The sequence below is a fragment of the Cheilinus undulatus genome, linkage group 8 (assembly GCF_018320785.1).
Source record: "Cheilinus undulatus linkage group 8, ASM1832078v1, whole genome shotgun sequence".
In the NCBI taxonomy this organism is placed as follows: domain Eukaryota; kingdom Metazoa; phylum Chordata; class Actinopteri; order Labriformes; family Labridae; genus Cheilinus; species Cheilinus undulatus.
This window is the reverse complement of record NC_054872.1, coordinates 50,702,921-50,723,774: the sequence shown is the minus strand read 5'-3', so window position 1 is coordinate 50,723,774 and position 20,854 is coordinate 50,702,921. Positions and strand designations below refer to the sequence as shown.

General features: G+C 37.9%; 1 protein-coding gene across 1 annotated transcript in view; it reads left to right on the top strand.

Moving 5' to 3' along the window:
* The first annotated feature begins 3,510 nt into the window (after positions 1 to 3,510).
* Positions 3,511 to 20,854, top strand: part of plekhf2 (pleckstrin homology domain containing, family F (with FYVE domain) member 2) — a 52,341-nt gene continuing 34,997 nt past the window's right edge. The window contains exon 1 of the mRNA XM_041793219.1: positions 3,511 to 3,658. The gene's annotated coding sequence lies outside the window, so the exon portion shown is untranslated. The remainder of the gene's footprint in view (positions 3,659 to 20,854) is intronic.

Genomic DNA, 20,854 nt, shown 5'->3' with positions numbered 1-20,854 from the left:
CACGGCATTACGCAACAGTGAGTGTGCGCTGCTGTCTCCATAAACGAGAGATTTAAACACCAGCACGGTTTAATCAAGCGGCATTTCATTGTAGAAAACAACAGGGGGATAAAACTAAGAATAATGTGGATTAACTGGAGAGACTGCGAGGTTAGAGAGCTGATCACACTCTGTACAGGAGAGGAGAGAGCAGACACATCTCTGCTCACAGCAGCGTCTGAAAAGTTCCATGATGTGTTCAAGTGAGCTCGGCACTCTGAAGTTTCCGACTTCCGACATAAATATGTGTGCCGTGACACTGCTTAAAGTCGGACCTCCAACTCAGAAACATGGAGGAATAAAAGTCTGTTGGATCTAATTGATCAAAATTAATGTGTGTAAGTTCGGGCGTGCACGGCTGTTACACCTTTGTGTGAATTGCTCATTGCGGAACAGAGACAGACATTCCTTTTCACCTTTATTGTGGAATCTCTGTGTAAAAACGGCTATAGTGTAAAGCCTTGATACCAAACCTGGGGGGCAAGGCCCTGCTCTGAGGTTGTTAAAATTAGCTGTGCACATTTTAAGTGAAAGCATCAAAGGTGAAAAGATTGGGACTACTGGCATAAAGCTTGCTGCACCCTCATATCCAGATTCATTATACCATGGATTTATTGCTTTTGAACTATTTTCTAATATTCAGTATGCACTGTCAAAAATGTATCCATCCATACGGGGGTTTCTAGTAGCACTCCCTGGAAAGTCAAGCAGCTGTTTGACTAACCCAGGGAGCATCTTTAGAGCAGAGCCTCCTCCACCAAGTAAAACTGTAGATCCATTTTGCAGTAAAATCGTACAATGTATATTGACATTGTTCCTTGATGAAATTTATTTTGTCTAACACTTCTACTATGCCAACATTTTCTCTCACGTTTGACCACAAAAACAGACCAGAATTTGTCCACCAGGTCAAATCTTTCTTTCTTAATCAGCTGTCAGGTGCACTAAATGCCGGCATGGAAGTGATATTACACAACAGATAAACGTCTCTGACATCGGCTCAAACACACATTGAAAAAGGCCAATATAAGGCGATAATAAGGTTGGACAGTAATACAGTAATTCTGTGTCCCAGGGTTTTTGAGAATGTATCCTTTAATTACCATCATGAAAAACGCACAGTGTGATGACTGCATGTTTATAATAAATGCCTTTAGAGTGAGTGTCTGTTTCCGGCAGCAGCACCGCTGCCTGGTGTGGTGTACTGGCATACTGCATCCCAGTGTGGTTTTCCAGCTGCACTGCTCAGGAGAAGACAGCTCTCCAGAGGGTCATCAGCACAGCACAGAAAATCACAGGCTCTGCTCTCCTCTCCTTAGAGGAGCTGTTCAGGTCCCACTGACACAAGAAGGCCCTGGGCATCCTGAAGGACTCATCCCACCCAGAACATCACCTTTTCCAACTGCTACCCTCAGGAAGACGTTCAGGATAATAAGAACCAAAACAGACTAAAAAACAGCACATATCCCAGAGCAGATTCAATATTTAAGGATAACTGCACCGAATGGAACTGTAAATAATTTTGTTGTACCTTGTACAATGACAATAAATGATTCTGATTCTGCCTGTGTGTGAAGATGATGACTTCTGTTCATGTTGTATTTGTCAGATAAAGAATCAGTCTGCTCATGTCTGTTTCACCTGATGGCACTGTGCTCCAATCGCCCCTGGAATCAAACTAATGCACCGCTCCTTCTGATGCAATCTGCAGCAATATATGGTTGGAAAACAGTTTGAAACTAAACTTACAGCAGGACAGATCTTACCATCTGAGACTGCATATAAACTGGGTTTTTTGTCCTAAAAAGAGAGTATATATAACAAACTCTTGTCTTAGGTAAACAGAGTGTGGAGGTTGTTGAGTTGTTAAAATCCATCGATTCACTGACTGTGAGGCTGAGATCAACCACAGACTCAGACTCGTGCATGGGGCGATAGAAACAACACAACTTCCAAATATCATTTTCAACTTCAATTTGCTTTATTGGCATGAACAGATCAGTTAGTGCCAAAGCAGTGTAAAAAAAAAAAAATGCATTAAATATTTACACATAATATAAATTCGCATATAAAATAATTCAGCAAATAATCAATATATAATGAAATAAATCTGATTATTAAATAAAAAATAAGACCAAAAAAAAAAGAGAAATAAAAATAAAAAGTGATGAAAATAAAGATATATCTATGTCTCCTCTTTAAAAAGTCCTGATTTTGACTTTTATTTCATATTTTGACCTTTTTCAACTCCTAACTTTGACGTGTATCTCCCTTTTACCTTTAAAACTCTTGATTTTTAATGTTATTTCATATTTTGACTTTTAAAACTCATGAATTTGAAATTTAATCTCACATTTTGACATTTTAAACTCATGATTTTGATGTTTATCTCACATTTGGATTGTTAAATATCATAATTTGGAATTTTATCTTTGTTTTGCTGACCATTTCAACTCCTTACTTTGACTTTTATCTCCTTTTTACCTTTAAAACTCATGATTTTGTATTTTATTTCATATTTTGACTTTTAAAACTCATGAATTTGAAATTTAATCTCATATTTTGACAGTTTAAACTCATGATTTTGATGTTTATCTCACATTTGGATTGTTAAATATGATTTTGCATTTTATCTCTGTTTTGCTGACCATTTCAACTCCTTACTTTGACTTTTATGTATTTTTTTTACCCTTAAAGCTCATGATTTTGTATGTTTTATCATAGTTTGACTTCTAAAACTCATGATTTTGAAATTTTATCTCATATTTTGACCCTTAAAACTCATGATTTTGACTTTTATCCCATTTCTTGACTGTTAGAAATTATGGTTTCAGTATTCTATCTCATATTTTGCCTTTTATAAACATTACTTTGACTTTAAATGTCATGTTTTTACCTTAAAAACTTATAAGTTTGATTTTTATCTCAGATTTTGAGGTTTTAACTTTTAACTATTATGTTCACCTTATAACCTCAAAACAATTTAAGTTAGCACTCAGTGTTTAAATATTGACCCCGTTAGGCCCTCATGTTAGACCCACATTTCAGAATCCAGCCCCTGCTGTGATTGAGTTTGACACTCCTGATATAGGCCATTTAAAAAATTTGGGAAAGGTTTAAAGGTATCATAAATTACAAAAGTTACATCTTGCATTTTTTGCTGGATTTCAGTACCATATACACATATGTAGCCTAGAGAGAGAGAGAAATATTTTGTATGTTAGGATATAATTCTAACAGTGCCTTTTCCTAAGCACTGTTTCTAAAACGTACACGAGCCACAGCTCAAATGTCACACAAGCACTTTTGTTACATCATGTATTGATTGTAAATATATAAAAATCTCTAAACTGTACATTGCCCAGCCCTAGTTAGTGCTAATCGCCACATTCCTGTATGCTGCCGTGTTTACCGAGTTTTCCATGGTGCCGTGAACGCCCCGCTGCCATATTGTTGTTGTATTTTCGGGGCTGAGCGGCGTTTGAGTTTCAGCTGTCTGTCCCTGTCTGCGGTCTCTGCGGTCTCTGAGGGAGGAGACGCGGCTCCACCGACTTTATCTGGAATATCACAAAGCTTCAAGCCACTGCTAAAGTTTTCGGACTAGAAGAGGAGCCGTTGGGTATGTAGTTAACCTGATTTAAAAGTTACTGCTCTGTCTCTGCGGTCCAGCTGAACTCCTCCGAGGGCTCAGGCTACTTTTTCCCATTCTTGCTAACAGGCGCTAGCTGGTTCACTTACCACACTAAAACCGCTCGTCGACTTTCCCAAAGTCGTCAACAAGAATTTGAGGCAGCTTTTTGTGTATAATTACAGCGACAAGAGGAAATATTTGTAAAAGTTACATAACAGGTATCAACAAATGAGCGGTGTTTATCCTGGAAGCTAACTTCTACGCTAGCATGCTAACTTTGCCCATTGGCACCACTTTGACAGACTCAGGCGTCAACTTTAAACTATTGGAGGAAACTTTGTGGTCCAAAAAGTGTGGAAATAAAGAGAGAATTAGATTCATGATACTTTTAAATTCCTGACATGTGTTGGCACTTTTATTCCAGTGGGATAGAGTCATTGTGGATTATTGATTTATGGCTGGAAAGGCTGTTTGTCAAGGAAAAGGCAGTTTCTGATATATTAGCAATAACTTTAATTTACATCAGTTACTTTTGTAAGTATTTTGAGTTAACCACACCCACCTGTACCTCACTGTCCAGGTGAAAGTTGTCTTATTTTTAATATTTCGTTAGTTTAATTGTACAGCAGAGTGCTTTTGGCAGTTCTCAAGTCCCAATTTCTGTCGCACTTTTGGCTTCAAACACTCATGAAAACCAGATAATCAGGATGTAATGATGACTGGCGCATACATTCACACTACTTTAGTTTGTGAGATTGTCTTGTGTGACAAATGAAAGCCTCCCTCCCCTCCTTAACAGCACAGTGTGTGCTCTGCCCCTCCCACCTAAACAGCTCTCACTTTGATTTAAGTGAGGAGCAGAGAGAGCCATGGCTTTTACTTTAGTGTGTGTGAAAAGTGAAAGTAGTTCAACAGATTTGTTTATTCATTCTGAAGTCCCCCTCAGAGTGGGATATTTAACAGCAGCAATCTCGCTATTATTGATAATTATGATTTTAGGGTTGACCTGACTAGCTGTTTGCAGCCACTTATTTTTTTTTTGCTTTAAGTAAGTGATTTTCAACCTTTTTTTTTGCCATAGTCACTTCAAATATGAGCCCAAAATCTCACACTGTATCCACACGTTTACAAAATCGGCTCTTTAAGGCTCCTAACAGTTACTTAGTTGTTATGTGGTCGTAGTAATAACATATGGTTGTAGAAATTCCCAACTAAGATTTGCCTTAAGGCACACCAGTGTGTCTTACACACCATCGGAGAACCACTGCTTTAAATTATAAAATATCAGTTCTTTTCCAATCAGTAGTACCCAGAGTAACCATGGTTTAGAGAGAAAGCGTGCAGTGAGGGATGATCAAGTGAGAGCAAGAGTGTCTGCACAAACATGAGGGAAAAATCAGGATTTTTTTGGTTTTGTTTTGTTTTTCTTTAAGATTTATTTTTGGGCTTTTTCGTGCCTTTATTAGAGAGAGGACAGTGGATAGAGTCAGAAACAGGGAAGAGAGAGGGGAGAGACATGCAGGAAATTGTGCCACAGGCCAGATTTGAACCCGGGTCGCCTGCGTACATGGTGCGCACCTTGACCACTCGACTACCGGCACGCCCCGAATCAGGATTTAGTTTGACGAATACGTGAGACATATATCTCTGCTCGGCCTGTTTTCACATTCTCTATCCTCGCTGTTTAATTCACCAGTCTGCAAATACATTTTGTTAAGTCTATTTAGCATCTCATAAGGATGAACAATAACGTCAGTGTCTGTTGTAAACCGATGGAAAGCAGAGAAGAAAAATGGTGATGTCTCCTGGTTCATAAAAGTTTTCCTTTACATCCCATCCTGCAGACTGCGACAGCCTCACAGCTTTTCTATAATCTATAGACTATAAAATGACCTAAATATGAAAAAAATATGGACAGATCTGAATTAGGGCTGAACGATTTGGGGCGATAGTTCCTCACCTTATGTATTTTCCAACAAACACAAGCAACAAGTCATTGTATATTATAACCGACACAATATTAGACTAGAAAAGCACTCAGAGAGCGAGACCTCTGCCATCAGCCCTATCTCCCAATAGTGAAGAATCCTTTAAAAACATTCCTGGATCCAGATGGTGATCAAGATCACTCCCAAAATCTAATTTGCTAATTAAATCTAATTACTTCCTCCCCAGTGGGTGGAGACATGGTGAGGCAAAGCATTGGCTTCGCTACGTGTGGAAGTCATGGCAAAGGGTGAATATTCCTCTATTCCTCCCAGCATTGTGAGTATTCTCACTACAATTCGCTGTCTTTCTCTCTGTTATGCTCCGACTCGTCTCCTCGACCGGGCGTGTGTCTTTAAACTCTATCAACTCCAAAATAAGTTACTCATATCTGGCATCTCCTGGTGTAAAGTGGTAACAGCGCAGACCTCTGCCAATAGCCCTGTCTCCCAATAGTAGAGAATCCTTTAAAAAATTCCTGGATCCAGACGGTGATCCGGATCAGTCCCAAAATCTAACCAGTTCTTCCTTATGCCATTTCTGACATTTCCTGAAAATTTCATCAAAAATCTGTCTATGACTTTTTGAGTTATGTTACTAACAAACAAACGAACAAACAAGCAAACAAACCCACCTAATCCCATAACCTCCTTGGCGGAGGTTAAAAAATAAAGGGTCTTGAATGGTTGCCTGATATGCCATGCTGATATGCCATGCATAACATCTCTGCTGTAAAAAAGGTTGGTATTTGGACACAAGTTTCAGGTTAACAAACATTGCAGCTTCTGAGATTTGAAAACTGCAGCGGGCTGTATTGTGATTTAACCTAATTTTTGATGTCTTGCCCAGCCCTAATCTGAATTACTGCAGACACTCTGGGTTATTAATGATAAAGGGGTTACCTTCAGTTTATTTGATTTAAAATGCAGATTTGGTTAATACCCAATGGCAGGCTGTGCAGGTAGTCTTATAATAACACTACAGCACACTCACAGACCTTCTCTCAAGCACTGACACCAGAGTATCAGTCACAGGTGATCAGCCCGATGGCTTCAAGTTTCATTTCTGACATTTTGATCGTATAATTTTAATGATAATCAGTCAATACTGATAAGCTGACTATTAATAGAAAGCATTGCTAATCTTGATAATATTTGATATTTACTATTGTGGCCCTGAGGTAAAAAAAAAATCAGATATTATACAACCCTGGTTGAAATATGAAGGCATGTATGAGACACCCACTGATGATTAAAGATAAAAATGTTGTTAAAACATACATGTATTACATAAACAGGTGCATAAGAGAAGTTAAAATAATTTTTAAAGAACTACCAGGTAAATCAAGCAGACTTTCTTAATTGCACCAAAGCATTCGGTCATGACACATTGCTGATGTATTTATATGATGACTTTTAACAGTTTTGGATCCCTAAAATAGGAAATTACCCATGAAAATGTGCTAAGAGCTTCTCTTTTAATTGCTGTGGTATTTTCCAAATGAATTTCACGTTTCATCACGTTGTGATTTTCTGTTCCAGCCCCACAGGTAGCTCATGATCTGACAGAAGTCTGTAGTGGAAGTGAATGCGTCACGCTGCTGCTGCTGAAACTTTTTCTTTCGTGAATGAGGAAGTTTTCCTCGTCTTCACTTTGCTTGAGTCAGGTCTGCAGAGAGGTTACTTTGGGTTAAATTTTGACCCGTCTTCCTTGATGAATGGAAGGTGTTTGTACCTCTTATTAAGGTCAAGCCAGGTTCATTCACATGTAGTCCAGTCTGGATGTTTTAAGCTCATTATCCATTCATATCCAATTAACACGCTCTTTAGTCTAAGAAAGGAATTCCTCGCCCTTCAGACGGATTGTACATCTGCTTTTAGACTGCTAGGCATCTCAAAACAACAGGAAGTCTCTTCTACAGTCTGTTTCTTGTCTCATAGTGACATGACAGTTTGTTATCAATGAAAAACAACCATTATTAGCTTTTTTTTTTTTTTTTTTTTTTTTTTGAGAAATAGCGTTAAGATATGTCGGGTGCTCATTAAAACTAGGGGAAACTAAAGGGATAAACATGGAAATGTGATAACAAGACAGGCGTAGTAAAAAGCTTTTACTGCCGTGGTTTAATCATTACAAATGAGACTGTGTTTTTACTGCTGAAGGTAGGTCATGGCCACATAAACAGACCAGGGGTATTGCCCATCTTGGTTGCTCTACTAACCCATTTATGAAAGAACATGAAATATGGAAAAGTGTAAAGTGCACTTAAGGTGTCTTTTTTTGTTTGACTAGCCATCCTCAACACGACCACATTAAATTTACACCACTATAAAGCAGAAAGGGCAGTAAAACTCCACACTTTGAGATAATGGGAAGTAAAAATAGCCGTTTTTGGAGTTACTTAAGAGTAAAGTATGAGAGTAGAATGAATATCCAAAATGTCAGTTTTCATTGCACTGCTTCAATGCTTACATTTTCATGTTTCAGGAATAAAACACCCCAGCAGATACTGTTCACTTCGTGTTAACTTTCCTAGTGTGTCTGTTGACAATTTGCATAGTCCTACACTGAGTCTCAGGTTACTAGGTACAAATAGATCTATGAAAAACCCTCTATGGTAGTCCCGGATAAAATTATTTGACATGAAACTTAAGGATTAAATGTTTTCTCTCTGAGTCTCTGCAGAAGGAAACAAAGCGTGTACCCAGAGCATCGATGAGACTATGAAAGGGAGAAGTGTGAAGAGTGGGAGAGTTTCACATGCAGAAACCAGAGCTTTTCTATCTGCTTTATGGAGACAGAAGCTCAGTTTATTAGCAGCTATTGCAGACAGGAGTTACCAGAAAGTTATCAGAGCTAATACTAAACCATTTTTTTCTAAATACAAATGCTCATGTGTCTGTTTCAGCTTCAGTTTTAGTCACGAATACAAAGTTTGTACATGTATCAGTGTTTCAAACAGAATGACACTATACTCGGATGGACATGATGGCCACCCTGCCCTGGCTCTTTATTTAAGTTTAATTTTTGTGTCACTGCTCTTTTGACAGGATTCATTAACGGCATTTTTTTAAAGACACTCAAATTGCACCACAAACCCTTTTAAAATGTTTACCTTTGCAGCAGGTGTGCAGTGCATATGTAGGCTTATTGTTAATGGTAAACCATAACTAGGGGTCGAATGATTATCGGTCTGGCCAACTATTAATGGCATTTGGCTGATTATTGGATTTTATCAGGGTTTTATTTTACCAATAATCTGTAAAATTAATTGATAAGTTGTGCTACTTTGGTCCCACTGCATCAGTGTTAAATTTGTCAATAAAACTCTGACTAAAAAGGTTCATTGACAGCCTTTTTTTCTGTGACAAAAACTAGACTAAAACTTAAAAAAAAACTGACAGAAACTAAGTTTAGTTTTCATCAAAATGACTAAAACTAGACTAAAATGTAATGTCGTTTTGGTTGAACATTCATAGTCCATGATATTTCTCCACTGTGGGTAAATCTGTCAAAATGCAATGCATCTGTATCTATTCTGCCTCTCAGCTGTAGAAAGCAGGGACCCCAGGTTTGGCAGAGTGCAGAGAACACACTACCATGATTTGGTACCAGATTTAGGCAAGAGAGTAAATGCTTGGACTAAAAGTAAGACTAAAATGTGAGGACTTTTTTTGGACTAAAACTCGACTAAAATATTTTTGAGTTATCGTCGACTAAAACCGGACTAAAACGAAAAAGGGTAAAAATGACTAAAATGTGACTGGATCTAAAATGCATTTTATTTAAAGACTAAAACTAAGACTAAAATTAAACATACCTGCCAAAATTAACACTGGTTTGCAGTGCATATAAAGGGTTATTGTTAATGGTAAATCATAACTAGGGTTGAACGGTTATCGGCCTGGCCAACTATTAATGCCGATATTTTGGTTGATTAATGGTATCAGGGTTTTATTTTGCCAATGATCTGTAAAATTTATCGATAAAGTGTGCCACTTTGGTCCCACTGCTTCCCCTCTGGCTGTATTTTCACTCTCCTCAGTGTCACCAAACGCCCTATGTATAAAAAAATCTAATTGGCCAGATGTTCCAATGTTCTAGCCAATCAATACTTTAGCCTGGGTGCCACTGACACAGTGAGATTATGGCATCACTTCCTGTTTTCCTGGTGCTATATTTTTGCTCTTTGCTGTTTCTCATCCTGATAGGAGATCAATGATTTACTTTCCTTCATTTTTTGCTCATGCCGTTATTCTTTCCCCAAATTTTGTACGTTAAAATAAATGCACATCAGTTCCAAATACTGGTTACTGTTCTCGTGAACTACCAATAGTCGGTATCAGCTTTGAAAAACCAATACCGGTCTTATCATTACTATTGTCCAAGAGTGCAGGTGCACAAGATAATATCAGCTGCAGAAAATGTTGAAATGATGGCATAGGAAGCTGAATTGTTGACAGACGTCCAATAATGCATTCAGAAGAACGTTGTTCTAGTGGATGTCTCAATGGATTATCCAGATTCTATGCCAGTCATCACTTTCAGAGCTTGAAGCTGAAACGTTTGGTCCAGGTCAGAGAATGACCACTTCTGTCAGCATCATTTGTGGAGAAAGAGGCAGTAACTAAAGGCAGGGTTTAGTTTTACTGCAAGCTGGTAAGAAATGATGGCTGGTGAAGCGACTTGATTGCTGCTATAACGGCAGATTCATCGAACTGGACAACATTTTTTATGTGCAAAGAACCACACTGAATGGGGATTTTTCCTCTAAAAATCAGGATGTATTTCCAGGGATGTGTTGTCAGTGTAAGACAGAGCATCTCAACAGAGAGTAAGGAATGTTCAGAGGAAATGGGACTGGAGATAAGATCGTCACAAAAATGTCTGTCATCTTAGGTGTCAAGAGGTCATAGAGTAAGAATAACTGTTGTGTCATGGGCAGCACTCAGACTTACTAACTTAAATGACTTAAATGTTTGTAACTGTATTTTTTGTTGATGATAGAAGCTTTTTTAAAGGGTTCTTACCACAAATTTACATTTATCATCAATGCCAATCAATCTGACTGGATTAGTTTCAACAAGTTATTTGATATGAAAAAGGAAGTCGCATCACAATCAACATCTCTGTTCACAAGTGTGATGTTTTCAGTTCTTATCAGAGCAGAGCTGAGAGAAAGCATAACAAATTTAACCTATTACAAATGCAACTTTTATTGATGTGATTCTGTTAAACTACACAAAAACTCTCAGTAGAGTCCTACAGCAGAATCTGTTGCTTCACATGCCGCTTCCTCGCTGTTCTCTCTGTCATGTGCAACCTCCAGAGACCGTCCATTGTCAGAGAGAATTTACTGTGTGGAGTGTAAACAACCAATCCTGGAGGATTTCAGGAAAAGTCCAACTGAAATTATCTTGAAATGTTTACAAGAACATATGCAAAAGCAGCTTTAAAGTGTTTGTCGCCACCAGTAAATGATGGACAGTTGTCCTCTGTAAACTTAAGCACCATATTTGACTTTTTAAAAAATATTTTACTCTACGAAGAGCAGGGTGAGAGGGGTTTTCACATGCCCTAAAAATAAGCACACTCATTTTTAATAACAGTAGAGGGATAATAATATTGCATTGATAGGAAAGCCCAGATGTGGACCAGTTTGACTGATGCTGAGACCTTCAATGTAGAATTGTGTGGGCTTTACCTAATAACTAAACTCTTCAATAGGAGGAAAATGTGGTTTTTGAGGTGCCATGTGCTCAACAGCTGGTCTTTGAAGTAGTCTTACTTTGCAGTTCTTAAGAAGACTAGAAGTTTGAGGCTGACACTTTTGTTCTTGCTCTTTTCATGCCTGTTAATAACCTCTGCTTTGTCACATGTAAGTAGAGAACAAACCCGTTACCCACTTCCTTGAGAGGAAACTGTCACTAAAGATTTCCAGTCCCTGACCAGGGTGGCGGGTAAAGTTATTGAGCCGTTAATCAGATGTTTAAGCTGCTGGAAGAGACAACGGGTTTCCTTCAGTCTTCCCCCTCCTCGTGGTTAAACTCGTTCTGCCAGCGCCAACAAGGGCGAGGCTGAGAAATGTTAACTACCTGATGGGTAATATCCCCCACCTCGCCTGCTTTCACTCTGCAAGCACAGGATGTCTAGTGTGTAATCCAACGCCCAGTGCATAATCCAGCATGACTATGTTTATAAATGGATGCAGATTAGCATAAGAAGAGCAGGTCACTTCCTCTGTGCCACGACAACAGGCTAACAGGTAGACCGGCATTTATATAGACAGGCTGCGCTTGGTTTGATGCAGTCGAAGTGCAAGAAAAAGCATGTCTGTAAACATGCATCCTAAAGTTATGACAGTTTTACAAATCTCCTAATTGAAGCAGCATTTAGACGCAGTAGTTATCAGCACTGTAGTAATTGGGCAGGGCAAATAAACATCTGCTACTCAGAATGTTTTACAACAGTGTTTGCTAATGTGCAGCAGAGCCGGCATCATCTGATAGCAATGCATTGGTGCCTCCCTCAATGATCCTGCAGTGTGCCAAAGCTGCACAAAACACTGGCAACCGTTTAGTGGTGTAGTGCATTTTCCAGTTTTAATTGCAGGACTAAATAAACTCACAGTCACTGCCTGTGTGATGAATGATTGCATGCTCTTTGTGCAACAGAGCTAAAAAACAAAAACACAGAGATTCGAATTCCTACTGTGAACTCGATTATTGATTATTATGTAATGCAAATCCTTTAATAATAAAGCTTTTAACGCTGTAAGTGGAGCAGTAGTTGGTATAGCCGTCGTCTGCTTTCAACATCTACACTTCTCATTTCCATATCTTGACGCTTTTAGCCAAACCATTACTCAACTCACTCACATCTCACTTCTCTATTTCTCGTGTGGCCTCAGCAGATGTTACACTTCTGTCGCTTTTCTGCCCACTCCTGACAGTGTAACTCTAGCAGAGAGGATTTTAAAGCTCTTTTACCATCATTCAACATCTTTACTTGGAGTTCAGAATATATATGAAAGATGTAATCACAGTTGCAGTGGGTAAATGATGAGAAGTTTGTTTGCAGAATGTGGCTAATGTTAGCTCTGCTGCCTTCAAATCTGAGCTGATTATTGTCCCTCAATTTTTTATTTTCCTTCACACCTGACAGCCTGTGTGACACTTCATCCTCATTTTATTAAGATAAAAATAATACAAAAACACACAGTTCCCATTAGGGCTTAGCGATTAATTGCAAATGAGATTAAATCACAATATGGCATGCTGCAATTTACAAATCACAGATGTTGTAATATTGCTTTAACTTGAAATGTGTCAAAATACTGGTTAAATACATTAATTATTTGCAGCAGCAGATATTTTATGCACATTTTGCCAACATTCAAGGGTAAATTTTTTGTAGTGGTTCACAACATTTGTCCTTTTCATGTTTTAGGTATGTTTTTCTTAATTAAAGCGAGTGACATAAAAACAATAATCCCCATTCAATGAAGCAATTGATTTCAGATTTGCGGTATGAGCAACAATAATTGTAATTAGATATGTTTTTAATTGTTCTGCCCTGGTTCATTCCGTCTAATACTGATGAAGCTCAGCGTTAGTTCATGGAAGTCATACCCAGTGTTAATTTCATCGATTAAAACTATGACTAAAAATTTTTGACAGCCTTTTTTTCATGACAAAAACTGGACTAAGACTAACAAAAATAGATCTGTGATGACTAAAACTGACAACAACTAAGTTTAGTTTTTTTCAAAATGACTAAATAGACTAAAATTAAATGTAGTTTTTGTCGGACATTCAAAATCTGTGATGTTTCTCCTCTGTGGGTAAATCTGTCAAAATGCAATGCATCTGTATCTGTTCTGCCTCTCAGCTGTAGAAAGCAGGGACTCCAGGTTTGGCAGAGTGCAGAGAACACACTACCATGATTTGGTACCAGATTTAGGCAAGAAAATAAATGCTTGGACTAAAAGTAAGACTAAAATGTGAGGACTTTTTTTGGACTAAAACTAGACTAAAATGTTTTTGAGTTATCATCGACTAAAACTAGACTAAAACAAAAAAGGATTGGAATGACTAAAATTTGACTAAAACTCAAATGCATTTCATTTAAAGACTAAAACTACGACCAAAATTAAAAATAGCTGCCAAAAGTAACACTGGTTCATTCCGTCAAATATTGATGAAGCTCAGCGTTAGTTCATGGAAGTCATTCCTCTTGCTGATTGGCTGATAGCCAGCTGACACCAGTTTTTGCCTCCCAGCTCCCGCAGCCAATCATCAGGGTCCATTTAAAGATGACATACTCCTCACTAATCCCTGCTTGAATTAATGCTGATGCACCATGCTGCTGGCAAAGCTTCACCTCCTCCACCCCAGCCTCCTCCTTTATAGCTTAAAGCTTGTTGCTCCATCATATTCAGATTCATGCTACTGTGGATTAATTGCTTCTGAATAATTTCATTGTTTTCAGTGCACGTTGTAGTTAATGTGACTGTCCATATGGAGGTTCTAGCTACACACTCCCTGGAAAGTCAAAGCATGCTGTTTGACTCACCCAGGGAGCATCTCTGGAGCAGAGCTTTCTCTGGCAAGTAAAACTGTAGTTGAACCATTTTGCAATAAAAAGGTTGAATGTATGATGAGAGCGTTCCTGACTAAATGTAGGATATAATATAGAATCATTTGTTGCTTGAATTTGTAAAAATACTCCCTAGTTCCTATGAGATGCCATCATTTTACCATTATTGACATTCAGGTTAAAGGTAGAGCTGCACAGTTAATGTTATTACAATCACGATAAGGCTGTGCACTAAAATAACTGCATGAAGGCTGCAGCAGTGTTTTGGTACAGAAAAGTTGATAGCATTATTGTCAAATTTAGCCAGTGAGCATGTTAGCCTGCAGATTTCAATTAATTCATTTCTATTTAATGCACCTATTTTATTGAAAAGATGTGGTTATTCAGTTATTTAATGTCTGAGTTTAGTGTTCTCCAGTGGTCTCTCTGTGAATACGGTGTTACATCTGCATGAATTAAATTGCATCTGCTGTGTTTTAAGGTAATCCTTTTTTTTTTTTTTTTTTTAAAGCATAAAACAAAATTGGCCCATAAAAAGTGTCTTGAGGCACGCCACACACCTTCAGCTGTTATCTCGTCTAACTGGTATTAGAAAAATCTTATTCTTCCTGTGGGTAAGATAACTTTCAACCAGAACGATTCAACATATTAAGTAATAATTTCACCAAGAGATGGAGAGAAGAAAAATGATTAAAAGTAAGTGGCAGACGGAGGAAGTGGCATAACAAGAACATGCGGTGACAGGAAACTCTTCTCACTCCAAGTCATCTATCTAAGGACAGTTTGAATTACTACATTTGAAGCACTCAGCTTGTCCAACCTTCTAAACTTATACCATAACAATATCAGTGGAGCTGCCTCTATTATTTCATAATTGAAAGTTTGAGCATGCCGATAATTTAATACCTAAACCTAAGTTGACATACTTTGCACATAAACTAAATGATCAAAGTTCATTTTTAGACTTTTTTGACAAATTTCTAGAAAACTGAATGAAATGATGAAGAAATAACCCAGAACAAGTTTTACCCTATGAATTTTTTAAAAGGTTACTGAAATTCCCATTTCGGATTAAAGTCTAGGCTGTAAACTTGTCTTTTAAATTGCACTATGTAGGTTGAGGGGGATGTTTTATATGATATTATCGTATTTTATTGTATAATGTACCAGTAAAATAGAAAGTTCCCCTTGTTTGTAGGCTGGTATTTACCACGGAGTTAGGCAGGTATTAACATTTTACATAGGCTATTTACAGCCGATAAAGGCCAACATCTAGAGACTATTTGGGCTGATTCTAACAGCCTCTATAGCCTGATAATTACAGCGTCTATAGCCTGATATTTACAGCCTCTACAGCCTGATAATTACAGCCTCTATAGCCTGATATTTACAGCCTATATAGCCTGATATTTACAGCCTCTATAGCCTGATATTAACATCCTATATAGCCTGATATTTACAGCCTCTATAGCCTCATATTTACAGGCTATATAGCCTGATATTTACAGCCTCTAAAGCCTGATATTTACAGCCTCTATAGCCTCATATTTACAGGCTATATAGCCTGATATTTACAGCCTCTATAGCCTGATATTTACAGCCTCTATAGCCTGATATTTAAACCCTCTATAGCCTGATATTTACAGCCTATATAGCCTGATATTTACAGCCTCTATAGCCTGATATTTACAGCCTCTATAGCCTGATATTTAAACCCTATATAGCCTGATATTTACACCCTCTATAGCCTGACATTTACAGCCTCTATAGCCTGATATTTACAGGCTATATAGCCTGATATTTACAGCCTCTATAGCCTGATATTTACAGGCTATATAGCCTGATATTTACAGCCTATATAGCCTGATATTTACAGCCTCTATAGCCTGATATTTACAGCCTCTATAGCCTGATATTTACAGCCTCTTTAGCCTAATATTTACAGCCTCTATAGCCTGTTATTTACAGCCTCTATAGCCTGATATTTACAGCCTCTATAGCCTGATATTTACAGCCTATATAGCCTGATATTTACAGCCTCTATAGCCTGATATTTACAGCCTCTGTAGCCTCATATTTACAGCCTCTATAGCCTGATATTTACAGCCTCTATGGCCTGATATTTACAGCCTCTATGGCCTGATATTTACACCCTCTATAGCCTGATATTTACAGCCTCTATAGCCTGATATTTACAGCCTCTATAGCCTGATATTTACAGCCTCTATAGCCTGATATTAACAGCCTCTATAGCCTGATATTTACAGCCTCTATAGCCTGATATTTACACCCTCTATAGCCTGTTATTTACACCCTCTATAGCCTGATATTTAAACCCTCTATAGCCTGATATTTAAACCCTCTATAGCCTGATATTTACAGTCTATATAGGCTTATAATAACGGCTTTATAGGCTTTTATTTACAGCCTCTGTAGGCTAATAATTTAATTTTATATAGGATTAACTCTTGTTAGATAATGAAACAGCGGGAAATGAGGTTACCTTCAAGATTTTAAAATTGTGTTTGTAATTTATCCGATTTAATTTTCATATAAACTTTAAAAAGTTCTAGTATGAGTAACTTTATATCTGCTGACATCTAAATGCCTTCTATCCTTCCTGAACTTCCTCATGTAGCTACAAATGAGTCATGGATTTATTATACACACACATGCTGCAGGCTTGAATGGACAGTGATTATTGGACTGTAAATTCAGATTTCGACAGTAATTAGATGATGACCCTGCAGGTTTTTGTGTTTTAAAGTTTATATTTAAGACTTTTATTTTGAGGTGCTAGCCAATGACAGCTTTAGATTAGCTTTAGCTGTGAGTTTTTATCTTACTGTTGTTTTCTCTGCTGTTTATGCTGATCATGAGTGGGTGTTTGAAGGGATTTGTTTTCGTAGAGTAGTAAACTGACCCTGGAGTAAGTGTGAAGAGGTGGTAAATGTGGACTTGCTGCCAGAACTCGTGTCATAGCGTTCTGCTACCTGTTGGTTTTATTTGCAGTGGAGAAGCTCAAAGGTTGGTCTGCTGCACACATGACTTCAGCAGAATGAGGGAAACAGATGGAGGTCTGTTCACAGCACATTCCTCACACACTCCATCCTGCTGGTCCCGTTTTTAACACCTGCCAACAGCGCTCCACGCCGAGCTACAAGCTGGACCACTTCAGGTTTTAAATGTTTTTAAAGCAACGATCAGGAGAAGTCTGCTCTTTCCTCAGAGCTCACACTGCCTGCTGAGCTTTCCTCAGTTTTTACTGCTCAGTGAGCCAGAGAGACTCTTTTCAGACTGAAGAATGCTGCATGATGTTTGGCTCTGTGGTTCAAGTGAGAGATTAAGGGTCTGGGTCCACTAATGACTTTCTCTCTGTGCAGGCAGCGGCTGCTGTCAGGTACTCTGTAGTATCACTGTTGTACTTTTACTCATTAAAACCTCTACTGATGCAGTAATACAGGGACAGCCTGATCAAGGTTTTGGTGCTGATACTGACCACTGCATTGACAGGGCTTTTTTATCTTTTGGGCTTTTAGATACCATGTGGTTATCCTTAATACGTGGTGTGAATGTACCTCTGTGTGAAAACTGTTTGATATCAGAAAGAGGGATGTCTTCATCTGGATTTATTTGGTTTAGGGATGCACTGATACCACATTTTTCCAGACCAAGTACATTTGGGTACTCAGCCACACATATAGGAGTACTTAATAGTAGGACTGAATGATTTGGGAAAATAATTGAATTGCAATTTTTCCCCCAATATTGCGATTGCAATTTGATATGCCTTAAGTTCTTCATCTTATGTATTTTCCAACAAACACAAGAAACAAATCATTAGTGGGGATGCTGAGCATCCACACTATTGATATTGGCATCAGCTATTTCTTTTTTTTTTTTTAATTCTTTTTCTTTGCTGGCTACCTCCTCCATCATACTTTGTCATATCGACACCATTTCAACTTTAAAAAATTGAGATTTTTTAGTCATTTGACTGCTATGATTTTTCTCATTTCTAACTTTTATATTTTTTTAAGATAGAGGCAGAACTGCCTGAACAAACTGCTTAACAATTTTATGAACAATGTGCTTAAATGTAAGTCTTGAGACAAAATTCTAAATGGCTCTCTTTTAAAATGTTTTATTTATTTATTTATTTAATTTTCACTACTCAGGTGTTGCACTCTTTAGCTTCTATTTAGCTGTTTTATGCTATTTTCAGCTATTTAGCTATTTCATGCTTTTTTTCAGGGATTTTTCATGCTATTTTCAGCTATTTCATGCTATTTAACTATTTCATGCTATTTTCAGCTAACCTGACACGCCAGATAAATGTGTTTCACACATCCATTTGGGAAAGCTTCAACAGCAAAGGTTTGAGAAAAGGCAGAGGATTTGAAAAAAAACTCGGAGTATGATTGGTTAAACGTTCTGTCTGTCACATCTCTACGGGCCAATTAGAGCAACACAACATGTGACATAGCAGCTGTCAAGCTGCACGTGCGCAGCTACTGACGAATAATGCAAAACATGGTGACTATAGACATGTCAGTACTCGACTTTTGTCGTTTTTGAAAAGAAAACAACTCACTGCTGTTCTTTGTTCTTCTTTAAATGAAGAAATGTCGTCAAGTTCTGATAAAACTGGCGCTTTAGCAGCATCCACGCTAATCTCTTCCTCCATAACTGCACCAGCTCTTGCTGCTGCTTGTTTATGTCTCGACTCTGCTGCGCCTGAAAGTACTGCCCCTCGATGCTGATTGGTCCTGTCACTTTCTAACCGGGCCCAAATGGTTCAGACGGGAGCTTTGCAAGATGGATTCACCTGTGAAAAACAAGGAAACGGGCGTATCCATCTGCTTTGCAACGTTAATTTTCAGCTGATTTTTTTGCTTTTTCAGCAGTTCTTCCACAGTTCAGCTCTCAGCATCCCCACTCAATTTCAGCTGAAACTGTATTTTCATCTAGTTCTATATCGTACCCAACATAATATTATATAAATCTAGGGCTGAACTTTTTTGAAAATAACAGACACAGCAGGTTTATTTTGGCTTATTGGCTCTAAATGTTGGTTTTGATTATTTTTCAATTAATCGCCCAGCACTACTTTAGCCTGCTTTTGGGACCGCCCACCATGTTTACGTCCTTGTATTGCTAAGGGAATCGTTAAGATTAAATGTAAATTATGTCCATGGATTAAACCAACTCAAACCTGTTCTCCATTCCAAACCCTCATACTGAAGTTAATGTCTTTGAATTTAATGACTCTTCATATCAAATATTCGTGCATGTGTGTCACACCCTCATTGCTCAATTTCCTGTTGCTACAATTCCAATGAAAACAAAGAAAATAGAAGCAGTTTGATAAACCTGAGCTATCTTTATCTTTTTGAAACACATTTTAAAATGTGAATTCTAAGAAACAGCTGCATCAACCTTTGGTCATTCTCTGTTTCTCGTCCTCTATCAGCGATCATCACCATTAGAAACTGGGGCTGCACATATTTCAGCGCAACGTCACATAGCAGACACTTGTATCCAAAGCATTGTGAATCTGGCAGGTAGACAGGTTAAGGACCTTGCCCAAGGCCCGATCTGGTTATTGATAACACACTGACCAGGATTCAAACCATCGTAAGCCACTACTCATTTTTTTTAATGTTTTTTTTTTGCCACTTTTTGACATTTTTTTGTTACCTGTAACTTTTTGTTTTGTCACGTCTCACCCAAATTTGCCAATTTCTGTTTGTGCTGGTAATATTCTCTGGTATCCCATCTGAGCCATCACACCCTATTTTGTTTAAAATGAACACTGTTGCAGTGAAGTTGCTGCATTTTCATGAATTTCGATGGAAATTCGATGGAAAGGACATTCAGGCATATAATTCTGTCTTCAGTCAAACAGAAGGAGACAGCAGATAACTGAGGTTTCTATTCACATTTTTATGTTCTCTTTCTTCTCCTGCCATCATGACAGATTACTTGATTGCTTACAGCCATTGCAGGTACTTGTTAGATGTTTCCATATCTGATGCCAGCTCAGCTTGCTATTATGGGTTTTTGGATGCATATTATACTGTATTTACACAGTTAGTAAAAGAAAAGTAATGCATCCTCTAATGATAGTCATCTGTTTTCTGGTATCTCACCTACAAAGTCATTATATAATCATTTTCTGTGCAGCTCAGTAGCTCTTCTGCTGAAGCATTTGATAAATGCTTGAGTCATTCTTCTTGTGAATCCTGCACGCTTGAACATGATGTGAATCAGTCAGCGAGATTCCCTAACCTCCTACGCTTTATCTGTTTGAACCTGCAGAAGTGTTTAAACCAGCTATACTCAACATGCGGCTCTGGAGCCATGTGTGGCTCTTTGTGATGATTTGTGGCTCTTTTATGTTGTGATTTTAAATATTATTCCCCCAGAAAACTTTAAAAAAGGGAAACTTTTTGCCCTTTTTTTCAAAAATTTTCACCTATTTAAGCTACCTTTTGCCATTAAATACCACTTTTTCCTACTTTTTGCCTTCTTTGAGACTTTATTTGCAACTTTTCACCAGTTTTTCTCCCAACTTTCCCCATTCAAGCTAACTTTTTT